Here is a 23,658-nt window from a genome sequence, read left to right as displayed (position 1 = left end):
GGAATGCCAAAGAGAAAAATATCACAAGTTTTTCTGTTTAGGAGAGAGGATACAATACGTAGATGGGGTGAAAGAGACTCTAAGAAAAGTCTAAAAGACAAGCCAAAAAACTAACAATTGTTAATTATAAAGAGCTAATTTTGTCAGAGGCAGGAAAAGAGAAGGACATTGGAGATCACTCAATAGAAATATGAAAGGAAGGAGCCATTCTTGAACATTGTTGAAGAACTATGTCTTTATTTCTCCAGGCTGGACCTCATGAGGTCATCATTGGCATGAGAGGCTCAAAAACTTGGGCTGGTACTACTAGAGTTTGGACATCTGGAATGTCAGCACACAGTGCACTACTTTCTCCAAAGTATCTTAATTCCGCTTTCCAAAAATAGGCATCCTCGCCAGCCTTAGTCACCCAAACTGGAAAATGTACAGCACAGAATGAAATGAAAAGCATTTTTGTTTCCCTTCACTCAACAACTAGTAATAAGATTTCTGTGGGGGAAAATTAAGGAAATAGAGTTCCATATACTGTAGTTTTGATTAACAGTGTCTGAAATTGGCACGTGACTGGCAATTGTTTTGCTCGTATGACTGACATGAATTTCAGGCTTCAGTGGGACTCTTAAAAAGCATGTTTTTGCAGCCAGCACGATAATTGTTAATGCTTTAAAGAGGAGAACAGGACCAAAGGCCAGTAAAAGCCCAGTTAGAATCAAATGGCACATTACTTGCACATCATTTGGAAAACATGAACAAAAGTACTTGGTTTTGCTACACCCAACTAAAGTAACAGACTTCACTGTGTGCTAATCTGGACTCAGACCAAGCCACACCTAAGCAAATAATGCTTAGTAGATGCAAAATAATACTGATTTCTTTATTTAGACAACCAAAACTATTTATTTTACCAATGAAATCGCATAATAACTATCTGCACTTTAAACAGTCTTTTAAAACAAAGCCCACAAAATGCAGAAGTGTGCCAATAGGTCAAGAATAAAAAGCAAGCATGCATATGGATTCAATGCTGTAGATTTATTCAGCATTGGTTAATGGTTTCTATAGAGATTGATGTCAATCTCTCTGGCCTTTCTTGTGTCAACACTCAGTTACAACAAGGAAGATCATGGCTTTTGCCTTTGATTAGAAGAGGTATCTTTCCGCAGTTTACTGAAGGTCACAGTATTTGCAACAACTTCTCCCTTATTACAGATCCTATGCGTAATGTATACATTTGTGGAGCATAATATAAAGGCAATTGATTCCATAAGCCTAGGTCAAAGTGTTATTAAAACTACAATGAATTAAAAGGGTTTTTTTCTCTTTAAACTAGAAGGTTTTCATCTCAAATACACTGTACTGAAAAACTGCAGAAAATATTACCATAATGCTAATTAAGCTGTCAAAGGTAACTGTGGCACAGTACCACAAATTTTAATACTGCTGCAGACTTTCTAAATTACATGAAAAGAACAGTGACTCATGTTCTTCTCTCATTAAAGTAAATAAAAAGGCTTCTCATTTCACTCATAAAACACCCCCCTGTGCTTTTTTAAATTGTTGTCAGCATCACACCTCCTCAGCACATGGAACACCCAATCCCTGAACAAGAGTAGAATACAGAGATACTATGTTTGTAATGGAGCACATATACAAATGTTAGTCGCTGTGTCTTATGATAAAATATATGAAAGATACATTTTCAGAAATTTCTCTTAAGGCAGCAGTCAAAACAAAACAGCATATTGCTACTGATGTTAAATCAGTCCATAATATTGTTAGTATGGCATCCTGTCTCTAGTAAAATGACTGGTTTACAAACACTGCGTGTAAACAGTAATGTTTCCAAAGTGTGACATTATAAGGCACATGTTAAATCAGGTGGGATGGTTTAGTTGTCAAAGCACCACTTTTAAAAGACATGACCTGGAACAACAGAGTACATGGACTCTAATTGAGATCCATTAACTTCCACAAGTTTACGAGTAGTTTTGGATCAAGCATACAATATAAATCCCTGTGAGTTCTGTGTGGACATTAAAGATCCCCCAAGCCAGAATCTGCCCTGAGGTCCTTGGCCAAAGCTTCTCTACCTTCCACTAGAATGATACATGCCCGTTTGTTGTTGCTGCTGGCCTCTTACCATAGCAGAGACAGTGCTGCAACCATGCTATATGTATATAGGCCGAATCTATGACCCAGTAAAATAAATTAGAAGACTCCAACTGATTTCAAAGATCTTTTTCTCAGACCCATAATAAGCAAAGTATTTTCAGACTGACGATGCTGTATGATTTTGTGCCACATTATTTATCTATAATACTACAGTGCACGATAAATACATTTTAATGTAAAAATAAAATATTAAAGGATATTTTAATTTAACAATGAATATACATCAGGAACAGCTGTGTGACTAAACTGGTTATTATTTGGGATTAAATTCATTTGGTCTACTGCATAATACTTATAGGATTTGGGGCATTTGGTGGACCACACAGCCACCCAGAATGAATGAATGAAAGGTTTAATTTAGTTCCTCTTCCAATCTCACACTCTCTATTGCAATAAGGACAGAGTCAGCACCCTCACTAGAAGTTAAAGGAACTCAATGAAACCAGAGGGGTAGCATTAGTGTGAATGGTAATGGAAACTCCCCAGTCCTCATCAGCTGGAAAAGACCAAGGGGCTGGGAGAGTGTTAAAGAGGGAGCATGGGAGTACAATTAGAATCCTCAAGACATAGATTAGGAAGCAACAATTCCAGGGGCACTGGCACAGGTCCAGAAAGAAGGGCTGGACACTTAGAGGTTGGCAGTCCAACCACATTTATTAGTGGTAAGCTTCAGGAAATGTTCCACATAGCCCTCATAGTTTTCTGACTTCAAACTCACAGACATGCACGCGCACTCACACCACCCTTCTTGAGTTTCCTTTAAGCCTTCACTGTTTATCCTCAGGAGTTTCTTCCGCACTGAGGCTACACACCTCCTCAAACTACAATCTAGATGCTGCTTCTAGCTTTTCAACCATTCACAACAGCCAAATTAACATACAGGGAAACATCAAAAGGAGCACCTGAGACAGTCTTGTGAAATGTGAGCATTCCAATGTAGAGTACCTCCCAATTTGTCCCTTTCAAGCTAGAGAAGTTCTCAATAATAAGCTAAAGAATTCATTACTTAACTCCTTGTCTTTCTGAAAAAGTATGGTTTCCCAAGTCCATTAAACGCAAAGTACTTCATCAGACTGGCTAGCCCTGCCATGACTTGAACAAGCAGATGCAGAGAGAAAGCTTAACTGATGTCCCTCAACTCTAGGGCTAGGGACAGACATTCAAAAAGCCTGAGCACAAACTGATTCAATCTTTGCAGGTTAATCTAACTTGCAAAGCTTGAACTGATTTGAAGGTGGATAGACATTCTCTTTTCATTCCAGAAATGCAGGCATCTGCCTGCAGTGGCTCAGGCTAGAAGCCAGGGGACACTAGAGACACTTCTCTTCCCTTCTACAGAGCTCAGTGTAGTGGGGGTGTGGCCAGGCCCGAGAAATACCCTATTATTTCCCCCCCACTCCTGAACAGCCCAACAGGGAATGTTTATCGCCCCTAACTCAGTGTTTATCAACCCATTAAGAAAACAAAGTCTCCTCCATTAACTAATGGAGCTCTTCTTAAACAGCTCTTCTAAGAAAGGACATTAAGTGATCTGTTGATTAGCTCCAAAAAGCCTGTCTGCCTTTGTTCTCTCTCACAGCCCGGACCGTAGCCAGCATCTGGTCTGCTAGCTAATGCTGAGGTGTCTGTGTAAGGTGGAGGGGGTAGAAATAATCCCTGTTTAGCAGGGAAAAGCCAGGCAGATGCTCTGTGCCTGCAAGTCTCTGCTGGAGCTGGAGACAGGGAGCAGAGGGGAGGAGCCAGCCCTGCTGTGGAGCAGAGAGCCCTGCCCAGCCCAGGGATGCTGGGGGAGTCTGGTTTATATTAAACCAGCAAGGGGTATGGGACAGACATTGCATAAACTGGTTTGAGCAAAATCAGTTACGTCTGATACTACATTCAACCAGGTTTATCTCAAACCGGTTTCAACCATTTTCAAACTGGTTTATGTGCACTGAACACCAGAGACTTCTGAGCAATGCACTGAACATCTGACTCCAGCTCCTCAAACTGGTTTATGTGCACTGAACATCTGTTCTGTTACAGGTTTAAACCAGTTTCTGATCACTTAAACCAGTTTATGTGTAATGTCTGTCCCTAGCCCTATTGTGCCATTCAAAGCAGCCTATTTACTTATCACCTCTCTTTAGGGCCTTCAGGCTGCAAATAAAATTTGTAATAAAAGTAACTAGAAGGGCTGGCAGGTGCCCCTGGTTGGATAGGTAGCTTCAGAATGACTACTGGAACACCAGAAAATAAATAAACTGGAAATAACAGCAAATGGACCATTTCTATTCTTGGAGCCCAAGTAGAAGGGATTTATACCCATATATATTAAGGGGAGACTCCAACTCTAAGTAATGCAAAGAGAACACATGACATATTCTCAATACTTTGTTTTTTCTTGTACCCTGTTGTCCAGATGTAAGCGGTGAAATATATCCAAGTTCCTTAGAAAGGGAAGTGTTGAGCTAGGCGGTTCAGGCTGAGCTGTTGCAGTTATCACTCCATTGAAAACGAACAACAAATTCAAATAACAGAGACTGTGTTTGATTTTGGATCCTTCTGAGCTTTCTTTTTCCAGCTCCTACTGTCACAGTCTCACCTCTCTCCCATCTTCCCCAAAAATCATAAAGTTAGTTAGGATGCCATTTACTATAATAAAGAATGGAATTCCCAGATTATTATTTTAGAGGCTTAACTGATTCTCAATGTTTTCTCTACATTTAGCACTTACACAAAGAGGCTTTTTCTTATGCCTTTCAACTTCCATATAAATAGGCTTGGAGTCCATATTAATTCTTGAAGCATTTCAACAGACAAATATTCATGTTTATTTCCACAAATTTAAATATTTTTCTCTAATTAAATTTCTGCACTAGCATGTGTGCAGTCATACCTTATAATTACGTGTGGAACCACTGCCAGCACATACCTCTTCCCTTGACACTATTGTTATAACATTGGTCAGCATTCAACAACTACATAGCACAAGCATACATGTAAGAGTTAGCCTTTTGACACCAGGCTTACTCTCACATATATTCTTTTTGTTCTGACAGTCTCAGCCAAGAGTCTCTTGCTGCTATCTCTATTTCCAATTTCATATTGTATACTTCCCACCATGAAAATGTGTAGCTGTGCGTTTTCTATACTTTTCTGTAAATGCCATATGGACGGAAATCATTGAGTCACCAGATCATACATTTATTTTTATCATATATTATGCTGTTTGATGTCATGTTGACATCTAATTGATGTCGGTTTTGCTTTTTTTTGTCTTTGTTTTGTTCCTTGCTTTCAATAAAAAGGAAATTTTCAAAAAAGCTTTTAGAGTGATGACTTCAGGTACTGACAGACATGAACATAGTATGCATCTCTTTTATGATGTGCTGCTGAGTAATTGGGCATATTTCTAGCTTCAGACAATATACAGAAGACCTTACTATTTTTACTGTACAGTGTACTATTTGGATAATTCAGATCTATAACCTCAAAGATCCTTTTCCTAGTAAGATGCAAGAGATACAAAACATGTTTTTATAACAACTTGACTATTGATTTAAGAATCTGTAATAGCCACAAAAAATGAGAAACCAATGATGGAACATACTGAATGCCCAACACAATTTTTTCTTCTTGCATGACAAGCAACACAAATAATCAGTGATAGTAAAATGGCATTGATGCCCAAAGATATATACACATATGGTTTAAAGAAAGCATTTGCTTTTTAACAGAGAGACATTTCAGGGGAAAATGGTTTCCAAAGAGGTAAAACCATATGCATCTTATGCATAACTAAGCTTTTAGGACTAAATTATAGCTGAAATTCTGGCTCCGCTGAAGTCAATGTCAAATCACTCACGATTTCCATAGGATCAGGAAAGTACATATTTAGTTCATACCACCTAACACATAGGAGAACACTAATGTCTTTAGTCAATCAAAAGATGACAGATAGATTATATCTGTGTCACACTGGGCACGTCTATATGAGACACTGCACATTAGCCTAATAACACTGTGCAGTAGTGTGGCGGTCAAAAACCGTGCTAATAACCTACTGCGCAGTGTTATTACACTAATATGCAATAAGCATCACAAAATAACCATGCGCTGGCGCTACTGTGCAGTAACTCTAGTTAGTGCGCATTCAGTTAGTACTCTATTAAGCAAGTGCTAAAGTAAATGCACAGTGCATAAGGCGCACTAATGAACATGTAAATGCACCCGCTGTTCCCTCTCTGATTACTTCTGAGATCTTCATTTGTATGTTTTGCCATGAGAGTGATTTGAATGAGAAATCACAAGTGTAAGCATTTCCTGCATTCTAAGGACTGAAAAAAAAGCCAGGTCTTTGCTGTGTAAGTTAAATATATATCCAGTGCCAGACTGCCTCACTGTGCTTTCACTTTTATCCATTCCACTATCCTGACTTTAATGAGCCCCAAACCAGGGCTGCCCAGGCCACCTGAACAGACTCAGCCCCAGACAAAATTCCTGGCTGTTCCCCCACTGACAGTGCCTGTGCCAACACTACTCCCTGCTGCACCAAAGTGTTCCTTGGAGGTATCCCAGCCACATACTGATCCAGACTGCCTGTGAGAACTGATGGGTTCACACCACAAGGTGGTGTAGCTGAAGGTATACATAACAAGTGAAAACACAAAAGACAAGAAAATGACCATTTCATTTTACATACAAGAAACATACAAAATCGTATTCCCACAGGATACCGCCCACAATGCTCAGACATTTCCAAATAAAATAACATAAAATAAAAATCACTTTGTAAGAGAGCAAGCCTGGTAAATTTCAGCTCTAAAGGGCAAAGGTTTGGAAAGTTGTAAATGATGAAAAATAAAGGGCTAGAATGGAAATGTTTATGCAATGGTAACTATAGAGTTTGCTACCATTCCTGCCATACATAAATATATTAATATACAGAGAGAGGGAGAGAGAGAGAAGGAAAGAAAAAGAAGAGAAATGCAAGGCCATAATTCCATCAACAAGTTCTGGAGACAATATAAAGGTCCTGAGCTTCACTTTCATTGTGTATGACATCACCAGAACCCAGACATGAAACTATAGTCTGTAATTCATAATTTGCCTGTTTTTATTGTATATGAAATATGGATCAAACTCCACATATATGTCCTGAGCATAACTTCTAACTACTCCCCTCCTCAAAACTCCTGGACATCTGCCTACTTACTCCCTTCTTCCAAAACCTCAAACTGTCCTGAAAATACCTTTATATTTAGCTCTCTTCTAACTCACTCCACATGGACTTTGCACTGCTAGTTCTTTACAGCCCAGGCAGTTTTGCCCTGTAGTTACTCTTATCTCCAGAGCAGCATTCCCTAGCACTCCAACCCTCAGCAGAATCCTGCAATTCACCAGTGTACTCTCAAAATCTGTGCATTACCAAAATTGTATTTAATACATTCACTGAGATTTTACAAACAACCAATAGAGCACACACCAACTGCAGAAACTTCCCCAGCCTGATGAAGGGTTTTTAAACCCGAAAGCTTGCTTAAAAAATATTTTTTCCAACTATTTAAGTTGGTCTAATAAAAGATATCAGATTCACCCAAAGAACCTTGTCTGCCTATGTCCTTAGGCCAACACAGCTACAACCTACACCCCTGAGATTTTACTGCATTCACAAGTTTAATTACAGAAGCCAGGAATTATAAAAATATACTTATTTCAAGAAACATCTGATGTCACATACACACACAAACAGTGCACATATGTATATAAATATACTGCATGATTCATAACTATATGAAGGATGGCATTAGCATCTTCTATTAAGTGTAGAGAAAGGCCTCAATTCCTTAAGCATTCCATTTGTGTATCTTCTCATTCCAAAAACGGTGCCTTTAGTTTCCTTGCATATTAAATCCGATAGTCTGAATAGCTGAAACCGCAGCTTGATTCTCCTGGAGCTACACTGTGGTTTACTAAACATTTTGAAAGCATGGATTTCTATATATAATATCCAACATGGCAGCTCAAAACAACAGCAAAGAAATGTATGGACTACTCAGTTGGTTTGGTATCTCAGGAATAAGCCATCTCCAGCCATCACCACAGGAATCTGTTTTCTGGAAACTGGATTCCCTGCACAACCTTGATAAAATAGCTACATCCCCAAACCTGGGTATGCAGTGGCCCGCAAAAATAAATGCAGTAAAAGTACCCTACTTCCCCTCCAAAAGCCATGAGAAAAAATAAAACATAGGTAAAATAAAGCAGAAAGAACTCTGGAGATCTAAACTGGCATCCCTGTTCTTAAATCTGACTTTGAAAAGCTTGTTGTTGACATGGCCCTCTTATGCTAATGCTGAAAGAATGAAAGAAAATGAAAAATTCCAAGAAACATGGAAATACAAAAACTGGTAAAAGGGAAGAGAATCTTTTAAATGTCTGGTCAGGTAGGCAATGGACAGTGTTGATAACTGTAGGGGAAGGAATACTCTTTAAGATCTCCTAGCCCAGTATTATTATTCCATCAACATTGCAATGTATTTTGATTTGTTAAGTTTTCATTCCTTTTGGGGGGGAATTATAAAACAATTAATTCATTCATGTTGGAGTTATTTTTGTCTTCATTACTGACAAACAGTTTTCCCACTAAAGGTGCTTTAGTTTTCAGGGAAGTTTGGTTGAGGAAGTCCTCTGCTTTCAGAGATTCTAATACTTTCAAATAGCTGTAGGGTTACATATAATGTTGCAAATTTGTTCAGATGGAGGCAACCCATGCTCTAGACTTCACTGAGCAATCAGTAAAGCATCTGACACACTACAGAAAACCTGCAAAATCCAACAAATAAATCTTATAACACCCATTCAGCATCCTACAAAGCACACAGTGGGGAGCTGACACATTATTAACTCACTATAATTTTCACAGACTGTAACATACTAAGAACTTTATGACATACATGTGGTGAGAATAGGGGGGGTTTATGTTCTTGAAGTATGTTTGTCAAGATAACTACGTTTCTCAGATCATTCGGTTAAATTTGTCATCATAGGAGTAGAATAAAAACAAAACAGAACTGGTTTCGAGACAAACCTCTTTCTCATGAGTAAGAATTCCCCAAAGACAAATATGATGATGACACAACCCATTGACAAAAAGCCATAAATTCAGTGATCTGGGTGGTAATGGAGTGTTACATAGTAAGGAGGCAAACCTGAGGAGATGGCATAATTCTGGAAACAACTATTTACCATATGCTCCCTGTTGGGCTGGGCACATATCAAGGCAGAAATCCACTCAAAAGCATTTGCTGAAGTTTTACTCTATTCAGTGGATAGAACCACATCTGAGGGGAAATATTTTGATAAAAAATGCCAGCAGGAACCATAAGATAACATGTGTGAATGGATTCACAATCCCACAAGGAAAAAGAAAGCTGAAGGTGCCATCATGCAGGCCTAGACTTCCAGACAGATTTTCTTCTCTACAAAGATTTACATACATTTACAGAGGCAAACTTCACCTGTCTCTGGCAGGAACATCAAAAGGAGATTTCACAAATGGCAGCACACCTACTTCTGAAGTGCTTACAACGCTGGTTTTTCTCCCACACAAAAATAACTTGTGGCCCCAAAGAGTGAAGTGAAAAATGGCATTTAACCAACTCTCATTGCAGCCTGCCAACCTGTAGATAATCTCCTTGTCCTCCACTTAATCTGATACTTTAGCATTTACCCTTTACAATACTCAGCAGTTTCCATTTAAATAAAAGTAGACAAGATTAAAAAAAACCTAAGTAAAGTAGAAAGTATAATGTAGATCTGGAAGCTTACTTTTCACCTACTCTATTGTCCATTATTCTTTACTGTATCATTTTCGCCCTGCATGTAGGCCTAAAAAATAAATCCAATATAAACAGAAAAGGCAAATAACTTTTGAAGGCCAAGCAAATATTTGAAAAGGAAAAAAGAGATTCTGCTCTTATCTCTAGATCACTCTACAATTTAACATTTAGTGGATACGGCTTTCTTTCTTTTCTTTCTTGCTTTTGTTTTCTCTTTTCCTTTTTAAAAAAAGGGAAACAGCAGATCTATATTTCATTGTTTGTGAAATGTGTATAAAACTATAAACAATAGTGATGGGATAACAAAGGTCAAATAATTATGCTGCATCTGTTATCAGAGTGTAGAGAAGGGATTGGCACTATAAAAGGGGCTATTATCTGATAAACTTTAAAAAAATCTTCATCCAACATTATTTTCAAACTCTGGAAACCTTGTAGCTGAGTCTGCAATCTGATTTATATGAACTGACCTCAGTGCCTATACTAAAGTTCCACTAACTTCAGCTAGAGTCCTTGCTATGCATGGGACCACTTCTCCTCTCAATCAGATTAAAGGATCAGGGCCTTCAAACTTCATACAGTAATAACTGATGCCATAAGTCGACACCAAAAATGACCAATTAATGCTATAACCATGTTTTGATGTGCCAAAAAAATGTTTAAAGTCCATAATCCTCTAGCAGATTTCTTGCCTAAATTATTTAGAATACAAGAATCTATTTGGAAATGTTATTGGGAGGGAATAGGATGCACCAGAGAAATGAAATGGAATACAAAAGCCTTTTTATCTCCTTATCACAGGTTCACTCGTCCCAAGTCTGAGCACAAGCTGGTTATTCAACAGCTTACAGTGAACTTGAGTTGATGGTCTCAATACATTATAATGAGCCAACCTGTACCAATCACAGTAGAGAAATGAGTAAGTGCATCACCATAAAGGCTTGTCTGGCCGGCCATGCAGGGAAGGGTTGTGACCTATTGACAGCTAAGTGCAAGAAATCGGGTTCTGTATCCTGCGCCTCACCCATTCTGAGAGTAATTGAGATTTGTCTCTTTATGACTGCCCATTTTTTTCACCAACGGCATTCACACTTAACACCAAATCAAGATAGACTACGAGAACAAAATGCATCCAAAAACAGTTTTTGCAATGATACTTTTATTATCAGCTGGACCCAATGATATTGTAAGGTCTCTTCCAGCCCCTAACATCTATGAATCTCTGAATCTTACGAGCAAAATAAGGGAAGGTTGTCATGGGTAATGTTACTAAGTCTACTGCTATTCCAGGTAAGAGAGGATTCACTTTTTAAAAACACAGAATTAGGAATAACTGCAACTCCAAAATCAAGCCATATTCACTTTTTCATTGCCTGCTTACAGTGAGGGGGAAAAAGGATACAGAGGGAGAGAGAGAGAATGAAAGATGAATTCAGAGATCAAAAAAAGATGAATAGAAAGAAAACACTTAAACTCTTTATTATCTCCTTCCCGTCCATCTGCTCAAAAATGTAATACAGTTTATTTCAGCATTGGAATCTCAGTCTCTGAGTATGCAAAACATCACAAAATAAATAGAAATCAAATCCTCTGATGTACAAAAAATTGCAGTTTAACCAGCTAGCAGGGAAAACTGAAGTTCCTCAAAATAAAATAAGAGTGCTGGGTAATTTGCCTAACATACATGTTCTATAACAAACTAAGCATTATGCAGTATGATCTGTGCCCACATTGGTAAGCACAAACAGAAGTAAACATTGGAGCTACTAATGTGAGTGCTTCTCTGAGTACTGTATAACAAGATTTTTACTCACAACCTAATGTTAACAGAAATATTAATGTTCAGAAAAATGTAATTGCGTTTACCTGAATTTAAATGAAAACTATTTGTTTCTTGAGTTTATACAATTCCTTACAGCATTTGCAAAGATTATGTTACAGAATTGTACTAATGAATAAGAATCACAGAAACAGACTAAAAACTAACTAAAAACAATTTGAAAATGCAAAGGGTTTAGGGTTTTTTTGGTTGGGTTTTTTTGTTTGTTTGTTTGGGGGGGGCGGGGGTTTTCTTTTGTGGTCCAAGCTGAGACAAAGGCAAACAAAATGCACAGCATAAAATGTAATGCCATTTTTTAAATGTTTTCAATTCTGCAAAAAACAGTTGCAGTGGACTGAGCCAATACTTTTCTAATCCAGTATCCTGTCTCTGGCAGGGGCCAATACCAGAGGCTTCTGAGCAATGCACAAGAACCTTTTTAGTGGATAGTTATTGATTAAACAAGTTAGTGAAAGTTTCTTCCTAACTTCTGTTACTTAATGGCTGACCTTTGCCCTGGAACATGATAGTTTATATCCCTTCTTGTTTAAGGGAAAAAACGTCTGTCTTACAAGAACATTTCTCTCCACCAATCCAAAGTTTCATCAATACACTGTCTCACCTTTTTCTTCAGCAATTTTAAACTTCAGTGTTTTCCATCTCATTGAGGCTCCTCACCTTTACAGCACGGAAAAATATCAAGAAGTGTGTCCAATCTGTCTTTTCTGTATCAGTCATTATAGTGTATATCACTGTCATGTCTCCTTACTAAACTAAAGGTCCCAACATCTTCAATTAATCTTAATTTGAAAGTACTTCACATGTTCTTGCCTCTGAACTTTCTTCAGTGTACAATACATCTTTTTTCAGAGGGAATGGCCAGAAGTGATTATACTATACTACACAGTAGAGTAATACTGATTTATATCATTTGTATTATAATTTTCTATTCTATTTTTTTACAGTTCCTAACATTTTTGTTCACTTTATTAACCAATTCTTCACAGTCAGCAGTAGATTTCAAAGAGCTGTCCACATGACCACCCAGATCATCTTTCTTTGTAGTTAAAACTAATTTAGAATTAAGGTATGCCTCTGAGTAATTCAAGTTATTCCATCCTATGCGAATTTGTGCAATGTGCTTTGTCAACAGCAAAGCTCGATGGGCCAGGATTCAGTCCTTATATATGTTCAAGCTGTAAATATATGTACTGTATTATCCTGATTCACAGAAGAGTGACAAACTTCACAAGACTGGTAAGCAAGTAGCATTTTATATCATAAGGACCACATCAAAGCTCAGCAGGCTTACTTAGGAACCATTGATGAGCATGAAGACAATGGAATTACTCTTTTCACCATAAAAACCCCCTCAATTTAGACCTCATAAAAGGAGGTTCATTCACTGGATAATTCTACAAAAAATTCTCAGAATGGGAAAAAAAAAACAACCACCCCAAGTTAAAAGATTTTAGTGCCCAACTGGAAAAAAGCAACCCAAGCAATTAGAGGGTCAGTCATGTGACAGTCTAAGACGTAATTTTAAAAAGCATTGGAGAGTTTACCAGGAGATAATTTATATGCCACTGCTATAAATGTCACCAAGGGAGTGGTTTACAATGTGTTTTCCTTTGAAACCCCTGTAAAAATTAAACTCAACAAAGAACATCAGTACAATCTTCATAATCTCTAAAAGCAATTGTGCATATTTTAGATAATGAACTGATGTGTACAATGTCCAATTGCTTACCTGTATACAATAAAAAACACAAAAAAGTGCAAAGTATGGCATTACCATCTTTGGATACCCACTTGACCACTACTATATTCGACTTCAATTCTTAAATTTTACACAAACTAAAAATTGCTAAAGCAATCAAAGAGCCTTGAGCATTCCTACCAAAGATGAGCTACTGTTTTCATAAACTAGGTCTATCAACTGTAATAAATACTAGTACAGCAAACCATCTCTGAAAGTTAAACACTGTAATGAAGACATCTTCTGTGGGTAAACATAGCAGGATCACTGTGAAATACTGTGTGGAACATCAAATCTGCAACATAACTAAGACATATATATGTACATAGATCTAAATACTCAGTAGGAGTACATATTTCAGGATCTGTATCTACCCACAAGTGTATTTGTATATACCTGTACGTACACACACACACACACACACACACACACACACACACACACACACGCACACAGACACTCCCACAGTCCCCGTTAGGAAGACTCAGTTTCATGGGGTACTATGGCAGCATTACTAACCAGGAAAAATTATGGTAATTAAAGACAAAGGCACTCATTATCCAACTAACTTATATGCCAACAGCTCTTTAAATGATTCAGGTTGTTACTCTGTATATGCATATAGGCATGGGCAGATCCAGGATTTACTAAAGCAGATGTGGGGGAGGCCAGGGAGGAAGGCAGGGAACAGGCATATGAAGGGGAAGGGAACTGCTCCCACTATCCCTGGCTGACCTGCTGAAGTGGTTGGTAAGTGGGTGGTACGCTGGTGGAAGGAGCACAGAAGCATTTCTGCCCTGCTCCAAACCAGGGCCGTGGGAGGAGGAGGAACTTGTGCGTTGTTGCCACAATCTTCCACTGAGCCTGGCTCCCCTCAGAGATGCCCCCTGCAGCAAGTGGTAGGGGCAGCTCTTGGGTCCCCGCAATCCTATGTCAGCTGGAGACATCAGCATCAGTGCATCAGCACCTGCTCCCAGCCAGTGGGGTATACCAGGCAGCAAGCAGGCACTGGAAGGAGGAACCTGCTCACCACTGCTGCAGTCCCTTACTGAGCCTAGCACCCCTCACAGCCACAGCCTGCAGCTGGAGCAGGGCACGAGTGGCTCTAGAGCAAATTGTGCACCTGGATCAGCTGCGGACAGAGACAAAGGGAGGGTTTTCATCCACACCATTGCACCCCATCTGTATGCACCCCTATATATAAGTACATTACATATATGTATCCCTGTAGTTGCAATCAGCTGATCAGCATTCACTCAGATGTCTCAGATTTCAACATAAGGCTCTGTGACTAGAAAATTTCAGTTGAAGGAGAGGGCCCTTGACTCGAGAATGGATTTCCCACTACTGTTCTGTCAGGCAGCCACATCATTAACCTCCAGACACAATGTAAAGATCATGAGTGAAATCCTGACTCCACTAAACTCAGAGGCAAAACCCACTGACTTCAGTAGTGCCAGGATTTCTCTCCATTTAGATTTCTGCCTGAGAAGGGGTATGCAAGTGTTACCTTAAATCTCCTAGACCTTGAATCTGCAAAGGGCTGCTTATGAGCAGGTTTTGCACTTGCACAGAACCCTTTGTAAGACTGGAGCCTTAGCTGGCAAGTTCTCCAGAAAACAGATCATTACTAAACTTTGGTCTTTAAAGTACCGTGTACATTTACAAAGTTATATACATTATTTTTTTTATATAAATAAATATTAGCATTTCTGCCAGTTGCTTACTGTGGTGTTCAGTCTCACTAGATTTAGCTGACATTAGTCAACTCACTTTGTATGTCCTTACATTATTTATGAAGATGTACCCAGAGATATGGGCACATTTTCTGAAAACCTAAAAAAACAAACAGTTGCTGCACTGCTGGTGGTGCATGAGTAAAATGAGGACATCACCACACACTTCAGTAGGGATAAATGAGAGAGAGCCATGAAATGCCAGAATGCTCTCACTTGTGTATATCCAAAAAACACGCCAATAAGGTCTATGGAATTACTCTAGATTTACAGCAGTACAACTCTAAGAACAGAATCTCTCCCCAGACAGGTATCCTCCCTTAACCCAGGAGTTGTTATCATTGTTTATCATCATCAGTAGAACAGTGCTTTTACTGATTACTGTTTTTGTTGACTTGTGCATCAAATCCAAGACTTGGTGCTTATTTTAATATAGGAAATCTATGCAAGAATGCACTAAATACCAAGATCTGAATCCTGACAAACAAAGGAGGCTTATTATTTGCTTACTTATAAAACAGTGGCTCCCTTCCTAAGAAGAATTTAAAACAAAACAATGTTTCTCTCCTGCAAGGTTTTATTTGGCCTTTACATTAAATAACACTGTAGATTAGTAATCAGGCTTAGCAGACAGCTGTCATGGGGTCAACTATAGCTCTTTGAGGCTGCTTCAAAACTACAGTAGCTGTAACGTGATGATGGCCTTAAACAGACTATAACTGATGAGGAAAGGAGGAAGAAAAAACAAAAATAAATCAGCAACAGTCTAAAAAAATACTTTGCAAAGAAAAACGGATGGTCTGCTGAAAAGTCATAAACTAGACAAATTCACATAAATACAGGTGTGCCATTTAAATTACAGTCACAAATGCCAAAAAAAACCCCTAATTCAATAAAGAAAATCACAGGAATGACATATTTAGCTCAATTTTTTCATATGAAATTTGTGATATTCCTCATTTAAATAAAAGTGTGTATGTATATTCTAAATAGCAGGAAAGCAAAATATGACCTATTCAAGTGGGAATACTTATATGCTTAAAAATATTACAGTTATGAAAAAAAACCTTTTCTGAAATAGTGATCATGCAGAGAAGTTACAATCTACCTACAGCACTGCTCACCACGGATCAAGCTGGTGCTGCTTTCACTGACTAGTAGTAGATAGCACAAAAAATATTAGATACATGACAAAGCTCATATCTTTCACCTATGGCCCAGAGATAAAGGTGAGCCAGAAGGCAACCCTACCCCCACGTCAGAAAGAACTAGCAATCCATTTCACCACTACTGCTTTTGAAGCCTGTGCCTTTCAGTAGTCTCATTTTTCCTTCTGCCTCAGCATGGTGTTTGTTTTGTGGACCTAGTCATAGGTCCACTAAAATCATTCCATCCAGCCCCCAAATGCTAGTTTAAAGTCCTGATATTTTATAAGCAGACCTATTTGTGGGATTTCACTAGCTCTATTCCCCTTTGGGTTCTACCTGCCTAGAGTGAGAGGGGTTAGAGCAGGACAAGGTGCGGGATGGTAAGAAGGACTATTCTAGATTCAAAATGTTTGGACTGAGGCTTCCATAATAATTCAGTAATTTTACAGTCCTAATTTTTAATTCCTTTTAAAGCAATGATTACTGTTAGCATCAACAGACTCGACTTTAAAGACTATTAAACAACAATGACGTGCATAATACCATAGACTGTGTGGCCAGATTGCTGAGACCAAGGGACGTGTAAGTTCATGTTAATACTACATTACTGTGCATGTTATGCAACAACACATCTCAATATCACAGAGTTGTGTAGGGACAGTCCACATTGAAGCATATGTAATCCTTTTAAGACTTAATAGCTGAAAGGTAAATGATGTGCCTTCAAAAAACAGCATTCTTCTGAAGGTATGCCTTTTATAAAATTATTCAGATACTCTAGGTATAATGAAAAACACATGTAAACCTCTAATAGTCCTGATGAGCAAAAACAAGAATGACAGTACATATCCTTTTACAGTTTTGTGCAAAATTACAAAACAAAATTACAAACTTACAGTACAAATGATTATCCAAACTGTCAAATACTCTAAAAATTCTTATTCCTACATCATCAGAGAAGAAATATGTATCAACTGGCTTTAAGAAAGGAATACCTAAAGTTACAGTCCTACTCCAGCTGGGAGGAACCCAGGTGGGTGTGGAGCTGTCTTTCTGTCACTCCTCTGCTCACATCTCTGGGCAGAGTTTCACTGGTCAGTGTCCACAGGCTCCCTTGACTCACTGAGGGGGCAGTGGGCGCTGACTGGCGTGATCTGCTCAGTGTCCCCTTCTGCATCCCTTTCTGTAAACTGTGACCTCACCCCCCTTCCTGTTTTCTCTTTATTTATCCCCTGAAATTAGCTGATATGTCCCCAGTGGCCTTCCTTATTAATTGGGTGAACGTATGTCCCAGTTTGCCCAGAAGAGTCCCAGATTTCAAAGGCCAGTCCCAGCTGGTTGGCAAAATTTAAAACGAGAGTCCCAGAATTGCAGAGGTTTGAGGTGCAGTCTGGCAGGGAGGCAAGGCAGCTCCACCCCCCTGCCAGATAGTCCCCAGTGCCCATAATAATAATTGGCATTTAAGGGGTTAAAATATAAACTATATGCTGGTAGGCGTATGTGGGCTGCTGGTAAATCTGGAAGGGTTATGCAGTAAAAAAAAGTTTGGGAGCCTCTGGCTTAAAGTGATAGTCCTATGTATGTATGCATGTATATAAATACCTTGTTTACTTGAATAGATGACCCTAATTAGATTCTGTATAGGGAAAATGTTTCAGTTTGTTCTAATCTTCCAGGTATAGCATCTAAGTATTGCAGGAGTTGTCTTCAATCCCCACAAGCTCATCTAGTCCAACTCCCTGCTCAAAGTAGGACCATCCCCAACTAGATCCTCCCAGCCAAAGCTTTATCAAGCCAGGCCTTAAAAATCTCCAAGGATGGAGATTCCACCACCTCTCTAGGTAGCCTGTTCCAGTGCTTCACCACTAAGCTTACCATATTTCCAGTTTCAAAAAAGAAGACACCTGTCAGGGAGGGAGGAAGGTAATATGGTTGCGGGGGGGCAGTGATATGCCCATGCCCTGCCCCTGCCCGTTAATCTCAAGCCACAGCTTCCCCTCCCCTCAGCCCTGCTGCTGCCTCTCACTCCCAACCCATGGTCCCTGCCCCTAGAGCATGCCGGTGCCCCTCACCCCCAACCCGCAGCCACTCCCCTTTCCCTGCTGATGCCCCTCGTTCCCAAAGCTCCTCATTCCCACAGCCCCTTGGCACTGCCTGTTCCCTGCACTCCCAACCCACAGTCCCCCACACCCACTGGCACCCCTCACTCCTAAACCACAGCCCCACAGCCCTGCCAGTGCCCCTCACTCTCAATCCACAGCCCTGCAAGCATCTCCCAGCTGCCCCACCCCTGTGAGCACAGGCACCAGTGCAGCCTGGCCATGCAGCTCCCTGCTTCCCTTCCCCTGCTCCCTTCCCTCACTGGAGGAGTAGGCACCTCCCCCACCCTGCTGCAGCCCAGTGCTGGGGAAACCTTTGATGCTGAGCATAGCAAAATCCCAAATCTCGTTCATTTGTTGATATTAAAAAACAAATGCCCTGACAGAGATGGGAGGACCCAGAAAGAGGACATGTCCAGTAAAACCCAGACATATGGTTTTACCACCCTACTAGTGAGAGGGTGCTCCATGTGCTCCATGCCTGGGAGAGACCCCAGCCCCAGCTGGAGCCAAGTTGCACCTCATAGTAAGGAGGAAAGAATGGAGTGAGAGGGGCAGTGGAGGATTAGAGGTGGCAGCAAGAGGCTGCTGTGGGTCTGACTTTGGCCCCAACCCAGGCTCAAGCCCAGAGTCAGAGCTGCAGCAGTTGCCTGCTTCCCCCTCCACTTTGTATGTGAATATAAGACAAGGGGCTTTTTTCCACAGGCTGACTTGGTGGGGGAAGGATCTCATCTTATATTTGAGTAAATACAGTAGTCTGCTTGTACACAAAAGTTGAACTCCAGTAACTCCCATTCAAGTCAAAGCAGAAAAGTTTTTGAGGTAGATGCTATGATCCAATGCTGATGAAATTGGCTGATAACATAAAGGTGGAAGGTAACATCAATCCAACAGGATTGAGGGTTGAGATAGCCTGAAGAAAGTCTTGTATGATCTTGAGGACTTCTTCTTGTGTCCTGTCTGAGATTGTTGATGACAGGTATTTAGCAGAATTTGCAGGTTCCTTAGAATCTGACAGGGCTGTGACACGAGCGCTTCTGCTCTGATCATTACCATGCAACTCCACCCCCCTGCTGGACTGCACCTTGCACTCCTGCAATTCCAAGACTCTCATTTTAACCAACTGGCATGGACCAGCATTTAAAATCCAGGACTGCTCCAGGTAAACCAGGATTGTAAGGAGTGAAGTAATAGAAATGGAATGAAAATCAAGTACAAAATTAAGAGTCATTTCTGCTATAATCTGGGCACCTATCAATTTGAAACATCTAAAGTAGAGGACTGGAGAGTACTAGCTGATCACAAAGTGAAACGGGGAAGCAGAAATAGTGAAATATTAGTGCCATTGTAAGACCTCATCTGTGATGTTTTACACAGTGCCGGTCACCTTTCAAGAAAGATGAATTCACACTACAATATGTACAGAAAAGAGCTATTAAACTAATCAAGGGAATGGAGACCCTAGCTTTTATGAAGAAAACTTAAAAAGTTGTTTGTGTAAGTCAGCAAAACAAAAGCTAAGAGGTAAGGGACAAGTGGTAAGTGGTGGTAGTGGGGGTAGAAACTATTTAAGCTCACATCATAAGAACAAATGGGCAAATATAAGCCACAAGTAAATTTGGAAGGTGGCTCCTAACTATGAGCCCAATCAGGTTGTGAAACAACCATCCAATGGGAACAGTGGTTTTAAGATATAGCTCAGTAAGTATATAAGTGATATTAAGGCTAAATATATATAATCAAAGAGGCTGAGACTAAATCAATTTAATCTTCAAAGGTTAGTCTGAGCTGCATAGACTAAACCAATAAGAAGTGAACAAATATTCACTTTCTATTCCAGAAATGCAGCTACATGCCTGTAGTGGCCAACGCCAGAAGCTAGGGGGTGCTAGAGCATGCCTCCCTTCCTTGCTGGACAAGACAGCTTGGGACAAGACTAACCTGCCCATCCTGCCGGGGGGGGGGAGGGAGAGGAAGAGGGGTGCTGAAAGGGAGGTGCAAAGCATCCTGGGATGCTGGGGGACTGTGAGTTAACTTGAATCTGGAGGGGATCTAGGACCTAAACCAATTTAACCTAAATCAGTTCAGTCTGATACTATATCCATCCAGGTTTATCTTAAATTGGTTTTGGCCATTTTGAAAGTGGTTTATGTGCACTGAATTTCTGCTGTGTTACACATCTGAACTGGTTTCTGATCACTTATACTGGTTTATGTGTAATTTCTGTCACTAGCGTATATGATCAGGTGCCTGCAATAACAGGAGACTTGGCTTAGTCCCAGGAGCTTCCTTCCTATATTCTTCAATCTTCCTTCTGACCCTAAAATCTAGTATTCTTACCTGTCCTGATAGAGGGATAGACACCCTTCTCCCCCACCATGACACTTTTAAAATCTGCACAGGTACTCATGTGCTAATCCATGCTCATAGAGGTTTCCACTGAATTCATTCTTCCTTTGCTTCTTACACCATCCCGTAACTCCAACTCAGTGACAACCATCACCCTTCTAAAATGCTGTTCTCCAGGGATGTGATAAAAGTTTGCAGTTAGTTTCCCATGACATAAGAAGCATAGATGAGCACCTGCTGCACATTAACGTATGTTAAGAGTTTCCCCTCATTGTCTGGATAAATGACCTTGGCCATGAGCTATCTTAAACTATGTAGCCTTACACCAAATCTTCCAAAGTACTTTAACCTATCCACAGAGCCTCACTGAGTTCTTAATGAACTGAAACATATTCTCACCCTCCACTTATATGTCATCACTTATGAGGAAGAGTTTGAAGAACTGAAGGTACTGATAAAACATGCTCCTCACCACCTCAAAGTAGAAATCCAACTAGATGCTCAAGAATACCCTCATTATTCCTCTGTAAGCAACCCTCCTGCCAACTAAGTATGTCCTACTATGTTTTTACAAGGTACAGAAAAAAACAACACATCTATGCATGCTTTAGACTACATCATTCATATGCATATTCTAGTCTACATCATCCATTGTCTTATTGGATCTAAGTAATCTATTCACAGAATGTCTTGGCCTATGACTCAAAGGAAAACACCCCGGTAGGATACTCTGCATTGCAATCGTACCCCAGAATGCCTTAGAGGCTTAGGTCAGAGACTTCTCTAGATCACCCTACAGTTTTGCAAAACTTCTCATAACCATTCTGAAACATGCTAACCATCCTGAAACAAATTCATTTCTACTCTGAGCCAGAAGGCAATGATTGTACCTCACATGTCGCTGTTCTGGACACAATTTACGTGAACTTAATGCACCTAAGCCAGAGGACAGTTCTTATTAATTTGTTCCAGACATGTAAAATTTTCTATGTAGACAACTACGAAACTGAAACTGATACAAAAGCAAATATCATCTCAAATGCAGGGCCATGGTGAAGTCGCTGGTGAGTGTGCTCCTTCAGGTGCTATACCTTATCTATGATTTTAATGCAAGTCTTTTAAATGGAACTTTAAAGGGATTCTCTGCTTGATATTTCTGTTTTCCATCTTTTGCCTTTTATTTAAGTTCACTGTTTTTATTTGAATTTCAGTTAATTTGCACTGTTTTATGGTTGGGGGGGTAGTTCACACCTGTTTCTTTTTAGTTCTGGTCTCTTAAGAGATGCAGTGTGGGTTTGGCTCATTAAGTTTCAGCCAATAAGCTAAAATTTATCATAGGTGTTAAATAGACTATTGGTTCACGCCTGCCAGTTTAAGCACTACAGTAGCATGCCTTAAACTTTAGTAACATGTATCTACATCAAAATAAGGATTATAGATCCTGAAATAAAGCTCTGGAATCCAATCCACTTGTCTAATTCATAATTTCATACACTGTAAAATTTTGTAAATCCCTTTATTCCTTCCAAGTAAGTGTCTAGCATATTTATTGTCAGAAAACAAAACAGAGCTATGCTAGTTGCTTCTGCCAATACTTTGAGTAGGGCACTGCACAATTGTGCAGGAAAATATTTCGACTAAATTCTTCTTTTACCAGCAACTTCCTCATCTTTAAATCTAGCTCTTCTGGTCCTGAAGAGCCCCTCCTCCAGAGGAATAGTTGAAACTGCTTATCCACCTTGATACTTGCTATTCCCATCCACTTCTGGAAAACTTCAGCTCTAGCTCAGTTATTTTCTCTCCTATACCTATATACAGACACACACACACGCATGCGCGCGCACACACATGTACACACACAGACACACATGCACACACGCACGCATAGAGTAAAAGTCGCATTAGCTGGCACTTCATTAAGCGGCATGCTCTATTAACCAGCATGCCAGTCGACGCTGGTTGACACAGCAAAAGTGAAACCAGAAGTAGGACTTCCAGTTTTGCCAAGTCCCATTTTGGCCCATGGCCTGGGGCAAAGCAGCTTGCGTGGGGGCCCCCTTGCTGCCCCTGGCACACTGACACCATGGGAGGGGTGGGAGGGGCAGTACAGTGCCTGTTCCCTCGCACACTGACACGCCAGACAGGGCAGGAGGGGCGTCTTTGCCCGACTAGGCAAAGACACCTCTCAGGTAACCAGCATATTTGGTTATCCAGCACCCGCCATTCCCCATGGGTGCCGGATAACAGCTTTTGCTGTGTATATATATATTCTCTCTGATGTATCTGTCCCACCCTGTCTGACTATATATGTGGTCTGTCTGATGATATTTAGATATATATATATATATATATATATAGATCATGGTGCACAAACTTAGGTACAGTAACTTCTTTGTGATCATAACTCTCCTAGACCATGGGCAGAACTTACACATTAAGTGAACAGAAACTGGTTTAACCCTGTAACAGAACAGAAGTTCAGTGCACATAAACCAGTTTCAAAATGGCCAAAACCAGTTTGCGATAAGCCTGGTTGAGTGTAGTATCAGACTAAACTGACTGAGGTCAAATCAGTTTGTGGAAATTCTGTCCCAGGACCCTTCCTGGTTTAAGTTAAACCAGAGCCCCCCAGCATCCAAGCATGCTCTGCAGCCTTGGGCTAGGCTGTGCTGTCTGCTTCAGCAGAGCAGGGCTGGCCCCACCCCCATGCTCTCTAGCCAGAGCAGGTAGGGGCATTGCCAGACCTCAGACCC

The 23,658-nt window shown here is 40.1% G+C and overlaps 1 long non-coding RNA gene across 5 annotated transcripts in view; it reads right to left on the bottom strand.

Moving 5' to 3' along the window:
• The window catches only part of LOC112550481, a 184,671-nt gene that overhangs the window by 18,516 nt on the left and 142,497 nt on the right, over nucleotides 1-23,658 (bottom strand). The window lies entirely within an intron of this gene.

This window comes from Alligator sinensis, unplaced genomic scaffold (genome assembly GCF_000455745.1).
Source record: "Alligator sinensis unplaced genomic scaffold, ASM45574v1 scaffold447_1, whole genome shotgun sequence".
Lineage (NCBI taxonomy): Eukaryota > Metazoa > Chordata > Crocodylia > Alligatoridae > Alligator > Alligator sinensis.
The sequence above is the reverse complement of the archived record's forward strand: the minus strand, read 5'-3'. Positions and strand labels throughout refer to the sequence as shown.